The sequence below is a fragment of the Armigeres subalbatus genome, chromosome 3, assembly GCF_024139115.2.
Source record: "Armigeres subalbatus isolate Guangzhou_Male chromosome 3, GZ_Asu_2, whole genome shotgun sequence".
Classification (NCBI taxonomy): domain Eukaryota; kingdom Metazoa; phylum Arthropoda; class Insecta; order Diptera; family Culicidae; genus Armigeres; species Armigeres subalbatus.
In genome coordinates, this window is record NC_085141.1 from 329,406,025 (window position 1) to 329,425,246 (window position 19,222).

Below are 19,222 nucleotides of genomic sequence, written 5' to 3' on the forward strand. Positions count from 1 at the left end.
TATTCAATTGTTTCTTCACGTTTTCATCACTCACTGGTTCTTTTAGCATACTCTGCTACAAGAATTCTAACCGACGGGCAGCCATGGGGTATCTGTCGAATTTCCACAGTAGCCTTCTGGAATCCGGTTCACTTGTTGCATCTCAGCGAATTCGGGTCCAGAGTCCACCACGATTCTCAAACTTTTGATTTGCCCAAAAAATCCATGGAACAATAAATTATTGTTTCTAACGCACTTGGAGACACCGATTTACTCTTCAAGTGTTTTAAATTCAAAATAAATCCAACGATGTCACTAAGGAACAATACTCCACTAGCTGTTGCACATTTGCGTTTTTTTTTCTGGCACTGAAAGTTATTAAAAATTCTTGTTTCTTCCGTTGATGTGTGCAATGTGCGTGTGTGTGTGTGTTTTTTTAACAAGGGCCTTCGCATTTTTGGGATTTACTTCAGCACCTTCACTTGTAGGCGATGCTACTACTCCTCTCTGGCTTCGTGGTGGCAGCCTGCACGGCATCACTCAGCTCAGGAGCACCGGCGCAAGCATTGCGTCGTCGTAACTCCGCAACATGGCTTACCGCCAACTATTTATTCTCAGTAAGGAGTCGAATCACTCTCTCCCTCTGAGCCTCCTAAGTCGATTCCACCAGCGAATTCCACCCTTGCTTTGTCACCACGACCTAGTTGCAGAGGGTCAGCATTATCGAGCCTGTGAGGCCTAGAGAGTGTCTGTAGTAAATTAGCTGGTACGATAGTTGACTGACCGGAAATGGGGCATGAAGGTTGAGCCCCGATCGATGATCGACATCCCAAGGACCTGCATGATATTTCGTTTATATTAAAATCTTCCGAAATTGTATATGCCAAATTATTATACACCCAGGTTTTTTTTTTACACGGTTTGGTTTTAGTCGTTTGAGACCTTCAGCTTCAATGAAATAATGAGTTAACCCCACGAAAAAATTCACAAAAAATCAAAGAAAATTCAGGTGGTATTAATAAAGCTGTGAAATTTCGGGTTAACCGGGAAATTAATGAATTCCAACCGTGTAAAAAAAAAACCTGGGTGTACAGTTTCTGTAAGGTTCTTATGCAGAACTGTATTTAAATCTGCCATCCGCTGGTTGGTATGAATAGTAGAATATGATCTTTAAATTGGTCTATATATCAAAAAACAAAAACTGAAAATTAATCAGTAGGTTGATCAAACAGCAGCTAATGATCGTGAAAACTGAACAATCTACTAAAAATAAATGTGAACAGATTTACGAAGCTCCACGTTCGAACAGTTGCCAAGAATGATCATCAGCGGCACAAGTGCCGGCCCGATAAGCCGGGGACGTGTTATGTACCGACACATTGTTCGAATATTAGTACTCAATGGAAGTAAAACCCCTTGGGGGGCATGGTGAAGGGCCCAGAAGCTTGGGGTTTCCTTATCGCGCTGGCCTGATGGTCTAACACCATCACCATATCACAGCACGGCTCATATTCATGTCGGTACGACATAACCGGACCGGAATATTGTGGTGTGGGGTAGGGCGTGGGGATCGTCGCCGTCCATATCGCGGGCAGCCGACCAAGTGCGCCCCTAATTGAGTCATCAAATTGTGATAATCTCATTTGAATGCAGGACCATAAATTTAGATGCTCTCCTCGGTGGCATTGAGAGCTTTTCGGCCGCACAGGGCTATGGGCCCAGCCAGAAAAGGGCCATCACATTGATTCAGTGCACTTAGGCAGTAGTGGAAGGGTGTCGCGGTGTCTCGGCTTAATTAAATCTGCTAGCAGACAGCTGGTCGGCTCGGACTGATAGCGATGTAATTTTCGATAAGGTTCTAGATTCGAGGGAAGCGTGATTCAGAGGGTATCATAAATTGGATAGATTGAATCAGCTCGTGCGATATTAATTGGCAGTCAATAGAAAGTCCGTTGAGTCATAATTTCACTTGCATTGAACAGAGAAAGGACCATTGTTTTAAAGTTAGCTCTTTTGTACGTTGGATATTGGTTTATAATATTCATTAGATTAAAACGCGATAATACCAAGAAAAGATAAGGCTGATTGTACATATCTTATAAAGAAATTTCTTAGAAAAAGTTTAATGATAAATATTGTATCTTGTTACGACTAAATCCGACTCATATTTGTTGTCACCATATTGAAAGTTAGCAGTGGAAAAATACTTATCTGCAAATATTTCACTACTCAAACTAATAGCATTAGTATTGTTACGGTGTAATTCATACATTGGACACTAGTGATATTCATGTTAAATATTACAACCCTATTTTTTTCAATTTTTTTATAAGTAGAAGTTTTTATCAAAAATGCGAAAAATACATCTTGTCTAAAAGCGGGCTTTGGCATTAGAGAATTAAATAAACTGTGCTTGAATGTTCGACTGTACAGGCTCAGGAATGGCAAAAAATCATGTAATAAAATCAGTATCCCTATCAACATTTCTCATTGTTAATCGTTAAATTGTGATTTCATCACATTCTAAAAGAATGTACGCGAGCAATCTCACAAATTGTAACCGACCAACTGTGACTGTGAGCCATTCAGAATGAACTCCTTCGGTTGCTCTAATTTCCGACGCAACAAGTAAGTAAAGATGACTAACCAGTCACGTAAACCACAGTAGTGCGGTTATGACTGAACTCATCCCAATAGCTGAGCTATCGAGTGCGAAAACCACAAGGGAGAGGCAGTCTAATAAAATCGATTGTACGAGTTGTTTACTTTCACAGGGCTGTGATGACTCAGATACCTAATCATTATTGTCTGGTGGATGGGAGTGAATGGTTTCTCGATTTGCTTTTATCGCGGAGACGTGCGTACGGAGAAGAATTCGTGTTGTATCGCAGTTGTTGATGGGGGTGTTACAGTGGTTACTCGATTTTGGGTAGTCCGTCCCAATGTTTCCCTAACGAACTGTAGTTTCAAATTGCATAACTTGGCCGTTGCTATTACCGAAACCAGGCAAAAGAATTTTGCAAATGACCATACGCGAATGGTTTTATCAGCAGATTCTGATCAATACTGTACTGAACGTTATTGGCTGTTGTGGAGCGCCTTATCAGGCACACGACATCGCAGACTGTGGAAGATAATATTTTGCACAACCACCTGTAGAGTGCCGTTGGCTCTAAAAGCTTATCAGCCATCTTTGACAGGTTAGAAAATGAGCGAACAAGCAAATTGGCGACAATGTTGGAGATGAAAAGAAATGATGATGAAGCACGTTTAGTTGTGGTTAGATCTGAAGACTAGGAGGATAACGTGAATATCATGGATATCATATCTTGTGTAAGACATTGAAGCTTTTTTTGAGTTTTTTTAGTAGAGGTGTTATATCCAATAAATCTTATTATAACTTGTCCATTTAAGGGACAGTTTATTAAGACAATAGAAGAGAGAAACGTACCAAATCCGTGATGCTCTAAATATATGTAAATTGAATTAAAAACCTTATTTCATTGGTGTTTGTTTGTTGATAGCACGACTCAGAGTTTGTCTTCCGACCGAATTGATGGATCCGATGCTGACGTTTATAAATAGATCATTTGGTTTTCGGAAGGCACGTGTTCGTGACAAATTCCATGCCAATTCCATCAGCGGAGACGGGTCCGGTGATGTACAATTTGGTTGCAGAAACAGTGTCGCGTGTTGCTTCCACGAATCCATGTCCTGTTCCGGTGGCCATTAGGGTGACTATTTTTATTGCAGGTAGATGGCGGTATTCTCCGTACGAATCATTTCACGCATAAGGACGCAGAGCCGGTACATACTCAGTTGCTCCTACTTCCGTTGAAGGACCGGAGATAGGTTACAAAAATAACTTCAATCAATTTGAACGCTATGGGTACAGGTAAACTTTGATAGAACGTACATTTCGATTTCAAAGCTGTACGTTATATCGAAGCATAAATAATCATTCTCATTTTTCACTACTGAAATGTTGTTCTACTTTTATTTTTTTATTTATTTTTTTTAAATAAGGTTCAGCTAGCAGTGTGAAACAAATTTTCTTGTTAACAATTCCTACAAACTTGTTTGTTATTAAGAAAAATTACCCGAAACATTTAATTCCTTATTTATTATCTATAAAAAGTACATGAAATAGTTTGTGTACAGAGGGCTTGCTTCTCGTGACACTGTTTGCATCAAAATTCACAAATAGTGTATCTGCGATTATTGGCGAAGTTAAGCGATGGAGCACGAGCCTCACCAAATTGAATATTTTCACACATTTCATTCATTTCATTTATTTAGTTAACATCTAAACAGATAACACTGAATCAACAATTTGACGCCACAATGCACGGTTCGAGGCCGCATCTCTCCATCCTCGGATACGCCCCACGCTCGCCAAGTCGTTCTGCACCTGGTCTGCCCATCTCGCTCGCTGCGCTCCACGCCGTCTCGTACCTGCCGGATCGGAAGCGAACACCATCTTTGCAGGGTTGCTGTCCGGCATTCTTGCAACATGTCCTGCCCATCGTACCCTTCCGGCTTTAGCTACCTTCTGGATACTGGGTTCGCCGTAGAGTTGGGCGAGCTCATGGTTCATTCTTCGCCGCCACACACCGTCTTCTTGCACACCGCCAAAGATGGTCCTAAGCACCCGTGTCTCGAATACTCCGAGTGCTTGCAAGTCCTCCTCGAGCATTGTCCATGTTTCATGTCCGTAGAGGACTACCGGTCTTATTAACGTCTTGTACATGACACATTTGGTGCGGTGGCGAATCTTTTTCGACCGCAGTTTCTTCTGGAGCCCGTAGTAGGCCCGACTTCCACAGATGATGCGCCTTCGTATTTCACGACTAACGTTGTTGTCAGCCGTTAGCAAGGATCCGAGGTAGACGAATTCCTCGACCACCTCGAAGGTATCCCCGTCTATCGTAACACTGCTTCCCAGGCGGGCCCTGTCGCGCTCGGTTCCGCCCACAAGCATGTACTTTGTCTTTGACGCATTCACCACCAGTCCAACTTTTGTTGCTTCACGTTTCAGGCGGGTGTACAGTTCTGCCACCTTCGCAAATGTTCGGCCGACAATGTCCATGTCATCCGCGAAGCAAATAAATTGACTGGATCTGTTGAAAATCGTACCCCGGCTGTTACACCCGGCTCTCCGCATGACACCTTCTAGCGCAATGTTGAACAAAAGGCACGAAAGTCCATCACCTTTTCTTAGTCTCCGGCGCGATTCGAACGAAGTGGAGTGTTCGCCTGAAATCTTCACACAGTTTTGCATACCATCCACCGTTGCTTTAATCAGTCTGGTAAGCTTCCCAAGGAAGCTGTTCTCGTCCATAATTTTCCATAGCTCTACGCGGTCTATACTGTCGTATGCCGCCTTGAAATCAACGAACAGATGGTGCGTTGGGACCTGGTATTCACGGCATTTTTGAAGGATTTGCCGTACAGTAAAGATCTGGTCCGTTGTCGAGCGGCCGTCAACGAAGCCGGCTTGATAACTTCCCACGAACTCGTTCACTAATGGTGACAGACGACGGAAGATGATCTGGGATATCACTTTGTAGGCGGCATTAAGGATGGTGATCGCTCGAAAGTTCTCACACTCCAGTTTGTCGCCTTTCTTGTAGATGGGGCAATCCTTCCACTCCTCCGGTAGCTGTTCGGTTTCCCAGATTCTGACTATCAATTTGTGCAGGCAAGTGGCCAGCTTTTCCGGGGCCATCTTGATGAGCTCAGCTCCGATACCATCCTTACCAGCTGCTTTATTGGTCTTTAGCTGTTGAATGGCATCCTTAACTTCCCTCAAGGCTGGTTGGCTTCCATCGTCCGCTGAACTGACGTAGTCATCTCCTCCGCTGCCTTGACTTTCACTGCCTGTACTCTCAGCGCCATTCAGATGTTCCTCGTAGTGCTGCTTCCACCTTTCGATCACCACACGTTCGTCCGTCAAGATGCTCCCATCCTTATCCCGGCACATTTCGGCTCGCGGCACGAAGCCTTTGCGGGATGCGTTGAGCTTCTGATTGAACTTGCGTGTATCTTGAGAACGGCACAGCTGTTCCATCTCCTCGCACTCCGCTTCTTCCAGGCGGCGTTTCTTCTCCTGAAAAAGGCGGGTCTGCTGTCTCCGCTTCCGTCTATAACGTTCCACGTTCTGCCGGGTACCTTGCTGCAGCGCGACCGCCCGCGCTGCGTCCTTCTCCTCCAGAATCTGTCTGCACTCTTCGTCGAACCAATCGTTCCGTCGACTTCGACCCATATACCCGACGTTGTTCTCCGCTGCGTCGTTAATGGCTGCTTTAACTGTACTCCAGCAGTCCTCAAGAGGGGCCCCGGCAACGCTGCCTCGAGATGCTGCGCGTATGCAGTGGCGACATCAGGTTGCTTCAGTCGCTCTAGGTCGTACCGCGGCGGTCGTCGGTACCGAACATTGTTGATGACGGATAGTTTTGGGCGCAGTTTAACCATCACCAGATAGTGGTCAGAGTCGATGTTAGCGCTACGATATGTCCTGACGTCGATAATGTCGGAGAAGTGCCGTCCATCAATCAGAACGTGGTCGATTTGTGATTCTGTCTGCAGTGGTGATCTCCAGGTGTACCGATACGGGAGGCTGTGTTGGAAGTAGGTGCTACGAATGGCCATATTCTTGGAGGCGGCGAAATCAATTAGTCGTAGGCCGTTTTCGTTCGTCAGCCGGTGAGCGCTGAACTTTCCAATAGTCGGTCTAAACTCCTCCTCTTGGCCAACCTGAGCGTTCAAATCTCCTATGATGATTTTGACGTCGTGTCTTGGGCAGCTGTCGTACTCACGTTCCAGCTGCGCGTAGAATGCGTCCTTATCATCATCAGTGCTTCCGGAGTGTGGGCTATGGACGTTGATTATGCTGAAGTTGAAGAACCGGCCTTTGATCCTCAACCTGCACATTCTTTCATTGATCGGCCACCACCCGATCACGCGCCTTTGCATATCGCCCATCACTATGAAAGCTGTTCCCAGCTCGTGTGTGTTGCCGCAGCTCTGGTAGATGGTATGATTACCTCTAAACGTTCGCACCATTGATCCCTTCCAACAAACCTCCTGCAGCGCTACGATGCCGAATCCACGGTCCTTGAGCACATCGGCGAGTATGCGTGTGCTCCCGATGAAGTTGAGAGATTTGCAGTTCCACGAACCGAGTTTCCAATCGCTAGTCCCTTTTCGTCGCAGTGGTCTTCGCCGATGGTTCCAGTCCACTATCTTGTTGATTACTCGTTGTGTCTGTTTTGTAAAGGCTTTGCTTGCATGGCCTGACACCAAACCTAAATTTCCGGTGGACCATGGTGCACAGTTTCACTTAGAGTCCCTCGCTGGCACTCGGACGATGATCAGCCGCTCCTAGCATGGAGAACAGACGCTGTTGTGAGCCGATCCTGACATGGAGAACAGACGCTCAATAAGATTTGCACCTCCGGAGAGGAGCAAACCCCCCCTTCCCTGTCAGCATACGACCATAGTTCCCACCAGGGTTGGTTACCCGATCTTCCCTAAGGTTGTTCGTATCCCGGCCAGCACCGCGGGGAGGTAGGGATAGGAGTTGCTGGGTAAGAGGCTAAGGACCGCGAGATGGGGTCTATTTTATTCCTTCAGGTACGCGAAGTACCAATGGTACGCTTTACCCAGCATTTGCCGTGCCATTTTCACACATATTGTTCTTGAAAAACTGATATCCCGCCAATTTACATAAATCCTGGACAAAATTCACATGGAGTTCCTGGAGAAATTCCTTGAAAAATTTCTGAAAAAAATAAGGATTTTCTTTTCGGAAATTCATTTGAAAATTTCTTCGAAAATACTTTGAGGAATTCTTTCGAGATTCCCTTCGGAGATTCCTTCAGTAAACCCATACAAATTCTTGAGGGAATTCCTGAGGAAGTATCGGAAAGGACGAAGGCATAAAGGCATTTGCATCTAAATGTTTGAAAGAATATTCTACGGAATTTTAAACGGAATAGTCACATTTTTTTAGGAGGATTTAAAATAAAAATCTAAAGAAATTCTCAAAGGTATTTCTAAAGGAATTTACAAAATAGTTCCCAAGCGATTTCTTTAAAAAAATTCCAAAAAAATGTTACTTGGGATAAAAAGTTTCCGGTGGAATTTCCTAAGAAACTCCTTATAAAAGTCCTAAGAAATACGAAAACCAATTAAGTTCCTATGTGAATTTTCCAAATTCTGAGAAATTTTCGAACGAATTTCCTAAAAAAAATCGATGGAATATCCGAAGAAATTTCCTAAATATTTTACGTAGGTATTTCTGGAAGAATTGCGGTAGGTGCTTGTGAAGAAGTTTCCAAAGGAATTTGTAAATTGGTTTCCAACTGAATGATTTATAGAGTTTCCGAAGGAGTTCCAAGAGGAAGTTCTAAATTCAGAAGGAATTCCTGAGGTGAATTCTGGAGTGAATTCTCAAAATTTCTTCTTTCAATTTAAAAACAAACATCCGGAAGAATTTAAAAAGTCGGGACTGATTTGCGATTGGGGCGTAACTGATTTTGTAAACAAACATTGATTTATAAATTCCGTAGAATACAAGCATTTTTTATTGAAACTATATCCCTTATCTGAAAGAGGAAAGCTTATTCTGTCGGATACATACCGTGTTTTTTTCAGGAAATGCTTGATTTAGTAGGTATTCGCTTTCCAAAGTTTGTTTACAAAATAAGTTACGCCCAAATCGCAAATCGGTCCCGAAGTAATTTTAAGATTAATTTCCGAAGTTATTTCCGGAGGATTTTTCGAGAGAGTCTTTGAAAGAGTTTCTGAAGGAAGGAATTCCATTCCAAAGGAATTCTTGGAGTACTCTAAGAATGTCGGACATTTTTAAGAAGGAAGAAATTCCCTGTGGAATTGCTGGAAGTCTTCCAAAAGAAATTGTTGATGAAATTCTTGTGGGATTTTCCGGCGGTCCTAAGGTCTTCCTATGGATATCGTTGGGAAAGTTTTGAACTGATTTTTGTGGGAGCCTCCGGAGGAGTGCCAGGAAGGATTTCCGAAGGAATTACTGGATTCATTTCATGAAGATGTTGTGAAGGAATTAACCTTGCCCGCTGTGCACCTTGCCTTCTTATTCCCGTCGGATCGATGGTCCTCAACGAGCATCGTCCAGGTCTTGTGTCCGTAGAGAATTACCGGTCTAATAAGCGTTTTGTAAATTGTCAGTTTGGTACGGCGGCGAACTCTATTCAATCGCTCCGTTTTGCGGAGTCCAAAGTACTTTCGATTTCCTGTCATGAAGTGTCTCCGAATTTCTCTGCTGGAATCGTTATCGGCGGTCATCAGTGAGCCCAAGTACACGAATTCTTCAACCACCTCGATTTCGTCATCACCGATAGAAACTCGTGGTGGGTGGCTTACATTGACTTCTCTTGAGCCTCTTCCTATAATGTACTTCGTCTTCGACGTGTTGATGACTAGTCCAATCCGTTTAGCTTCGCTTTTCAGTCTGATGTAGGCTTCGTCCATCCTCTCAAAGTTACGTGCCATGATATCAATGTCGTCGGCGAAACCAAATAACTGGCATTTCTGCAATGCCTGACGTACTGCGAACACCTGGTCTGTGGTAGTGCGTTCACCCATAAATCCCGCCTGGTACTGCCCCACGAACTCTCTTGCAATTGATGTTAGTCATCGGCATAAAATTTGGGAGAGTACTTTGCAGGCGGCGTTCAACAATGTGATTGCGCTGTAGTTGCTACAATTCAGCTTATCGCCCTTTTGTAGATGGGACACGACACCTTCCATCCATTCCTGCGACAGAACCTCATCCTCCCAAACCTTGGTAATTACCAAGTGCAGCGTGCCTCACCACTGTATTTAAACAGCTCTCCTGGTAGTTGGTCAACTTCAGGAGCTTTGTTGTTTTTCAGCCGGCCGATCTCCTCCTGGACTTCCTGGAGATTCGGAGCCGGAAGTCGCATGTCCTGCGCGCGAGCTCTTAGGTTCATTACCATACCGCCACCGTTGTCTGCCATATCTCCATTCAGGTGCTCTTCGTAGTGCTGCCGTCACCTTTGGATCACTGCCACTTCCAGCTGCTGCGCGTAGGCTTGGGCTGGTCTACCGTCTTGTAGCCGCCCAATGTTTAGCCGCGGCGGACGACTCCGACGCGTGTTGTACACCGTCGAGAGTTTTGAGCGCAGACATACTGCAACGAGGTAGTGGTCGGATTCAACATTCGCACTGCGGTAAGTGCGTACGTTCGTGATGTCGGAGAAGAATTTACCGTCGATTAGAACGTGGTCGATTTGGTTTTCCGTTACTTGATTTGGTGATTTCCATGTGGCCTTGTGGATATTCTTGCGGGGGAAGAAAATGCTTCAGACTACCATTCCGCGGGTGGCTGCAAAGTTTATTAATCGTTGGCCGTTGTCGTTCGATACGTTATGCAGATTATCCGGTCCGATGACCGGTCTATTCATTTCCTCCCTTCCTAGCTGAGCGTTCATGTCACCGATGACGATTTTGACGTCCCGCAGTGGGCATCCATCGTATGTCTGCTCTAGCTGTGCATAGAGCGCTTCTTTCTCGTCGTCGGGTCTCCCTTTGTGTGGTTGATGATGCTATAGTTGAAGAAACGGCCTTTTATCCTCAGCTTGCACATACTTGCGTTGATTGGCTGCCACCCAATCACGCGTTGGCACATCTTACCCAGCACTATGAAGCCGGTTCCCAGCTCGTTGGTGGTGCCACAGCTTTGGTAGAAGGTAGCCGCTCGATGCCTGCTTTTCCACACATTCTGTCCTGTCCAGCAGATTTCGCGCAGCGCTACGACATCGAAGTTGCGAGGATGAAATTCATCGTAGATTATCCTGTCGCAACCTGCGAAGCCTAGCGACTTACAGTTCCATGCTCCAAGCTTCCAATGGAGATCCTTTATTCGTCGCCTAGGTCGTTGCCGATTGTATCGAGTCGTATTATCTTCTATGTCGTTCGTAATGGTTGTTTTCAAAGGCGGCTAATTGGGCCTGCGTAATCCTCCTGTCTCGTCGGAGGGCCGTCGTGTCAGGGCTGTTTAGCGTCCCACCTAACACCTGGACTTGGGCTTGTGCGCTTTGAGCGGCACACGGTCGCTTTGGCGGAGCCTACTTGCGGATACATGCAGCTTTTTATGGAAGTTTAACAGGGCTCACTGTCAAACCCCACCATATCCTAGACAGGCGCCACAACTCGCAGGCGGCCTGGGGAGTGGTCGTCAAGTCCTTGGACATAGTCCCTGCTGCCCGCAAGTTTTAGAATGAATTAGTGGTAAAATTGAAGACGAAACTCCCGGAACAATTCCAGAAGGAGATTTCGAAGGAGTTTTTGAAGAAATCTAGGAATTACGTAGGAGACTCTATTAGGAATTACTTTCTAAAATCCCTAAGACATTCTTTCAAAAAATCGTTCAGGAGTCCTTCGGAAATTCCTTAAGGAATTCCTTCTGAAATCCCGTTTGACATTCTTTGCGGAATTCCTTAGGAAATTCCTTCAGGTTCTCCTTTGAAAATTTCTTCATGAATTCAGTCGGAAATTTATTCAGGAATTGATTTGGTAATTCATCCCTAATTTTATTCCGAGATTACTTCAGGAGAGAGATTACCTCCTCCAGAGGTTTCCTTTGGGACTTTTTTTAAAAAAAAAAAATCGATGGACATACCAAGTTTGGATCTACCAATACCAATACCTGACTCAACATTGGCTGACTTAGACCCAAAAGCTACCCGACATCAGCTCTGAGTTTGACAGAACTTTTCTATATGTTCTACTTTATGGTGAGAATTCTAAGGATTGTGTGATTTGAAGAAAACTGTCGCAATTAGAAGGTCTTGTCCGGTAAATCCCGAAAAAAATATGCATGATAACAACATTATTTAAGATAAAATTAATGTATGTTCTGCATAATTGCACTGATTTCATTTTGCTCGTATGTTTTGTGCACACACTACATACAAATATACACAAACAATCGAACACAGATATCTTCTCAATTCGTCGAGAGAGTGATTAATAACAATAGGTCTCCGAGCCTTCTACCTACATTGTTTTGGAACGAACATATAACCGATAAAAATAGGAAATCATCTTTCCAGATTTGACCATATCCGAGGCGTCATCTGAGTTAACTGTGGCTACGATATTGTTTTTAATTTTGTCCGCCGAAAATGATCCGTGAATTCGAACAAGCAAAGAACAGCGTTCATGAATTCGTGAACTAACGAGTTTACGGTGTATTTTTTCGGGAACAACAGTCACGGATTCGGGACATCAGTCACGTTTTTCTGGAACATTCTTCTGTCTCCGCCAGCCCTCGAAATTTCGTTGTCAAATTTACTTATTTGAGAAGGAATTTCAAAATTTTGCTGGGAAAATAATAAGATTTTGAACTTTCCAAAACAATCTTCAAGATAACTGATAAGATTTTCGGTTTTATCAATTTATGCCTTTATTTTTTACTAGCAGACCCGACGAACTTCGTTTCGCCTAAAATCGATTCATTCTCTTATTAGATCTCGATTTATGCAGACATTTCTGTTTCATTTGCATAGGAGCTCCCCTTTCCAGACGAAGGAGTGGTTTAAAACTACCACAGAAACATATCTTGTCTCCCAAAACATCCGCATGTCAGATTTGGTTCAATTTGCTTGATTATTCATCGAGTTATGAAGAAATTTGTGTTTCATTTGTATGGGAGCCCCCCTCTTCCAAAGGGGGGATGGGTCTCGAACCATCTTAAGAACCTTTCCCGGTCCCAAAAACCTCTACATACAAAATTTTCACGCTGATCGGTTCAGAGGTTTCCGAGTCTATAAGGTTCAGACAGACAGAAATTCATTTTTATGTATATAGATTTCTCATACCATTCATTACCGAAGGGCCAGTTGGATAAAAGAAGAAATTAATATTTGTTCTGCCAATTCCTGAATTGTGTGCTTCTACAGGCATGGGCCGCACCTCGCTATTCAGGACGTTCTTCATCGAAGTACCCCCAAGTCTTCGTCGGATACAAAGAAAACGATCATGTCGGAATCAAAATTTCGATGACGATTATTTCAACCAGATCAATGGTACAGATCGTTCTCATTCGGTCTGAACTTATATTATTTTCATTTTATTAACTAATTTTTAAATTTAATTCACGATTATACAAAACTGATTTTGGAGAAACTCTCAAACAGATCGGAACTATTGTTCAAATGCTCCATCGATCACCGGTGATGAACTCATTGCTTCAGAGAAATGATGAAAAACGGTTTGGGAATCAACTTCAACTCGTTCGGGATGTTCAGGGTCTGACAACTAGCGCTAGGGCACTACATAGTGTCGTGGAACCGCTCACCCAACTCGATAAGAAGTAAAGTACCTACATAACCAAAAATTAACCAGATTTGGTTAAGGTGAAGGTGGGTTGAGTAAGCTTTGAAAGTATTGGTACAACGAAAACTGTCATATACTGTAGTAGTATTGGTGTCGTATTTATATAAAAAAAAACATAAAATATTAGTAGGGTGGTTCAAAAAACGACCCAGCTCCAACACGCTCACTCGATTCCGTCTCATGCTCCGAGTGTCCTCTAAAAATCGAATTGAAAAAAAAAAACTGGTTGAGCACAAGTCGGTTTAAGTTTAGCTTAGCTTAGCTTTGACTGACTACACATATCTATGGTTGCTACTCCGTGATTGACCAGAATCAGTGAAATTGCACAAAGAATCAAATGAATGATTGACTGGGATTGTTCAAGCATTCTCAGTGTGCAAGTTTCAGTGACTCTAATATTCAAATGATCAATAACAGCGCCGGCCACGTCCTTGTAGTCAGTTAGGAAGAGGGAAGGAATATTAGTAGGTGGTTTTTGCTATTTGAAGACCGTGTTTACCTCTGCGTCTCCACAAAAACCACAGGAAGGATTACCAGTTAGTTGGTAGGCATCGTTGGATCTGGATTCACTCTGATAAGCGATACGACCGTGCCATTCTTTATACACAGTGATCTTACCTAACCATGGCCGCGCAATGCAGAACACAATATTTCGGCCAATCGCGCGATTGTTCTGCTGTCCGAAACAAGAGAAATCTCGCACTGAACTGATTTTTATTACCGGCCGCGCAATGCAGAACAAAATATTTCGGCCGATCGCGCGATCGTTCTGCTGCTGACCCGTGGAAGGTTCGGTGCCATATTGACTGCCATCGTGGTACTCTTCCAACTATGTCCTTAAATCGTTGTTCGACGCTTTCCAGCCTGTTATGTTGGTATCGGAGGCGCTGGTAAGGGGGGGGGATTGGTCGTGACGTAATGCTGTTGACGGCTGAAGCTAGCCGAGACTTTTGCTATCTAACCTGAACAGCCAGCAAAACCCTTTTACCTCAAAATTCCACAAGGCAATTCTAAAACGGGTAAATGAATGCCGAAATATCAAGCAAAGTAAAAAAAGTATTTTTGAATTCTGCTGAGCTTTCATTCGTTTCTCGACACTAGCTAATTAAATTTGTTAAAGAAGAGTTCGGACGATTTCATAATACTCCATCGGATACCCGATCCACACACCATCTTCTGAATCGGACGGAATCAGGCACCATCTCTCAAAGAAGAGTTGCTATGATCTAGAAACAGGCTGAGACGCCGTAGTTTGGATAATTCCACCAATAATGAGCATGCTCTGTTTAAAGTAAATGGAGAACTAGCATCGAGTCTGGAGAATTGGAATAGAGAACTAGCATCGAGTCTAAGAATTGAAGACGATTGAACTGACTTCGATTGACAGCAAGCGGGTGTTGTCTAGTTCTGGTTCTGAAATAACTGCACTGTGAAAAAAGTCTTCATCGTAGAATTCAAGTAGCCTTAACATTTCCTAAATCGTATTGGAAACAAGTAGACAAGTAACGATTCGTTGAACATATTTTACCAATTTACCTAAAAATTTAATAAATATATGAAATGGAAATTTACAAGTATTTTTGTTTTTATCCCGGGATATCGAAAAATTTAATCCAGGATCCCGATTTTTTTTTATAGCCTGAGAAACAAGACCCTTTAGTCAAAATAATGTTTGGCATGGTTGTATGTCAATGCCCAGAATACCAATCCCCAGAATCAGTTCCCCAGAATGGTGTTTCCCAGAATTCCATTTCCCAGAACGACCAATTTTCTAGAATGATATTCCCCAGAATGCACCATTTCCCCGAAAAGAAATCCCCAGAATGACCTATTCCCCAGAAAAAAAAAACCCGAATGACCCATTCCCCAGAAACCAAAAACCCAGAATGACCCGTTCCCCAGAAAAAGGTATCAGTCTAAGAAACTATGTTTTTCGCTGTCATTTCTATAAATTTAAAATTCTAGATACTATATTTCTATGCAAAAATACTTATATTGAAGTACGCGTTTGCCCGGAATAAGGCAAAACGACATATGCTGCCTTATTTTAAATCACGCATTTGCCCGGAATGAAGCCCATTTGATATGTTTGTTAGGGCTCACATATAATACGAAGAAGCATATAATCCATTATACTCGTTGTTCATATTGGGGGAAGCCCATATGGCATAATGCCATTTGGCATAAAGCCGTTTGGCATAATGACCATTTGGCATAATCGTTGAAAAGAGTATGAAATGCAATGGGTCGTAAGGCAAACGAGTAGATAACTACTTCTTCAAAAGTATTCATTTGCCCGAAAAAGGTAAAAGAGTAAATCATTCTTTTTTTAAAGTACGCATTTGCCCGGGATAATGCAAAAGAGTAGATGACTCCTTCTTTAAAAGTACGCATTTGCCCGGGATAATGCAAAAGAGCAGATGACTTCTTCAAAAGTATGCGTTTGCCCGGAAAAAGGCAAACGAGTAGATAACTACTTCTTCAAAAGTATGCATTTGCCAGGAAAAAAGGCAGAAGAGTAAATGACTCCTTCTTTAAAAGTACGCATTTGCCCGGGATGAAGCAAAAGAGTAGACTCCTTCTTTAAAAGTATGCATTTGCCCGGAATAAGGCAAAAGAGTAGATGACTCATTCTTTAAAAGTACGCATTTGCCCGGGATGAAGCAATTACGAAGTATTTAGTCTAAGCTAGGAAATGGTGCATTCTGGGGTATGGTATTCTGGGGATTAGGACATTCTGGGGAATGTCTTTCGGGGGATGGAGGCATTCTGGGAAATGTCTTTCGGGGGATAGGGGCATTCTGGGGAATGTATTTCTAGGGATTGTGGTATTCTGGGGAATGGTTTTCTAGGGAGTAGTGCATTCAGGGGAATTAATTTCTGGGGAATCACTTTCTGGGCAATGGGTTTCTGGGGTATGACATACAATCGTTTGGCATAATGGTCGTTTGGCATAATTGTGATTAGAGCTGTGTGATTGATGAATAAGATTGAGCCTTTAAGCTTCGTTGTTTCTACCATGAGAGCAATGCATGATAAATGGACACATGATTGTGTGAAGCGGCAAGAGAAGAATAAATAAGGTTCCTGTAAAAACGGAAATATTTCAAATGTTTACACTTCTACTATCTAGATAAATCAGCTTTGAATTAATTTGACATTGATGACTAGCTTAATTCTCCATATAAGGGTATGCAGAAAAACCTTGCCATTGTCTTGGCATAAGACGAGTTGGCCATTGTGCATTTCTTTCTTTTATTGGTAAAAAAGATTCTTATTCGCTCATGCATTTTGAAAATTATTTTTTTAAAGGAACCTCATAAGCTCATGCTTCTATTTGTCGAGCTTAGTCACCATAGGCACCTTATCATTAGTCGGGAAGATGCTTTCTTCGGAAGAAGGGATCATATCTTCCCTTTCCTTAAACTGACCAAATACCTGAATTGGAAGAAGGAATCATATCCTACCTTGTCTTCTGCCAGGCCAATGCATCCCTCAAAGAAGGGATAATATCTCTCCTTGCCTTAAACCGAGCAAATGCCTGAATCAAAAGAAGGAGTCATATCTTCTCTTGTCTTCTGCCGGGAAAATGCAAGTTACAATCGATGTTACCACCAGTTACCACCAAGGCACGGTGCACCTACCGGATCCAAAGGTCCGGCCAGAATAGTTGATTAGGCATTTTTGATAAACGATATTCGAATGTAAATTAAGGTTGAATAAATCAGTTTAATTGCGAACTCCAATTAAAGTATTTCAGGTCGGTATGCTGTTTAAAAAACCTGAACTACTCCAATTGGAGTTCGCAATCAAACTGTGCCTTGGTGGTAACTTGCATCCTATGAAAAAAAGGGATCATATCTCCTCTTGCTTTAAACCACGCAAATGTCTGAATTGAAAGAAGGAGTCATATCCTCTTTTCTCTTCTGTCGAGCAAAAAAGAGGGTAGGAGAAAAATGCAGATATAAAAAATAGCATCTCTCTTATGCAGTGTTGGTAGAATCATGTTCAAATCTCACTCACCGAAGCCTCATGCGCGAGCTGACTCGCTTGCGATTCTGCAGGGAGAGCATCGTGCATGAGTTTTTCACGCAGAATCGCATCGTTTCGCTCATTCGCTGAAAAATGATTTCGCTCCAAAAACTGTCAAAACCTAATCGAAGCGTATTTTATGTTTACGTATGGATTTATTATCCATTGTTTTAAATAAAGAAAGTTGTTCCAATGAATTTAACGAAAAAAAAAACACAGAAATCACGCAATGATGCAAATCGGGAGTCGTATCATGGACGATTCTCTGGGCCATGAGTCGGGTGAGGTTTGCCTCGCGCTTGATTTGAATCGTGGATAAGATTTGAGAATTTGAGTTTTTAACAACACTGCTCTTTTGATGTAAAAGCGACCATAATTAAATCTTATATATAAAAATGAAATGGTCTGTGTTCGTATCCGCATAACTCGAAAACGGCTGGATGGATTTTTTTCATTTCTTCAGCAGAAACATTCGTTATAGTTTCCGACGGGTTTATATGATATTTCCTAATGCGAAAATTACGAGTAAAGTTGAGCAAATCGTGAAAAACTAAAATTGTGATTCCTATGCGAACTTTGCATGGGCAGTTCGGAATGCACATTCTCGCCTACTATGCAGGACAACGTCTGCCGGGTCAACTAGTATCTTATAAATTTGAACCTATTTTGCATTACTTCTGAAATTGATGATTACGCAATTATTATGCCCAATTACTTTATGCCAGATGACCTACCACCGTGTTTCTAACCGCTTTGCCTTGATATACTGTGGTACATAACTGGTGGCTGCACATAATCCACACAGAATCTATTTTTCAAGAGGAGAGCCAGTCAAGGGCTGCAAGCCTCTCTAGTAAAGGCAAAAAGGTTTTTAGATATCCATAATTCGTTACTGTTGTCATTGTCGGTTTATCTCATCGTGGGTCCATTGTGTCCGTTTGTCCATCTGGATCCAAGTAACCATTAGCACTATATTACGCCAAATCGCCATATAAGGCCAGGCCATTGAAGCAGCACTATATACCCGATTTGGCGGAATATACGGCTTATTGGTTACTTGGGGAGGAATCCAACTATCGTTGCTTTGTTCGGTTGCCACTTATCGAGGTATGTGCGTTGAAGGCCTTTGAAAAGAACAGATTTGTCAGTCGTCATTAGGCAGCCGTGTCGGTGAGATGCGTTCTCCAAAACGCCACCGTACGGGACTGCGCTTTCGGTGACTGACGAGGGTTTGGTGGACGGGCTGGGAATCGAACCCATGATCATTCGCTTATAAGGCGAACGTGTAGCTAACCACGCTACGGGACCCCCAGTCACAATAATGTCTCTAGGTGATAAAATTAGATTCCATAAGAAGATGTGATCCCTACATGAATGCTCTCATGACCATTTACTATTTTTTTTTAAATAATTAGCCAAATTAAAATTATTTTTCAAAGTGTACCTACGTTATATCGGGAAAAAATGTACGCTACATCGATTGACGTTATATCGAGTGTACGTTATATCGAAGATTACCTGTACTGCTTGTGGTACAAGACATGTTGAAGACGATGAATGACGACGGCGACGCAAATAATGATCACACTGATGCCCTTCGCAAATAGCTTCGTTTGTCGGCAAATATTCTCTTACAGTTACTCTGTTTATGTATTGTGGTACACGCTGTTGTTATCCCCGTATGTGCAAGAGATTAAATATGAAACGTCCGTCATCATTAACATATGCCTGGGGAATCCCAAAAATAAATAGCTACGCCTCGTCTAGACTCATATGCAACTGTAACTCAAATAAGAGCATGTGTGAAATG

General features: G+C 42.8%; 1 protein-coding gene across 7 annotated transcripts in view; it reads left to right on the plus strand.

Annotated features, from left to right (window-relative positions):
- Positions 1 to 19,222, plus strand: part of LOC134225631 (OTU domain-containing protein 7B-like) — a 140,815-nt gene that overhangs the window by 69,136 nt on the left and 52,457 nt on the right. The window lies entirely within an intron of this gene.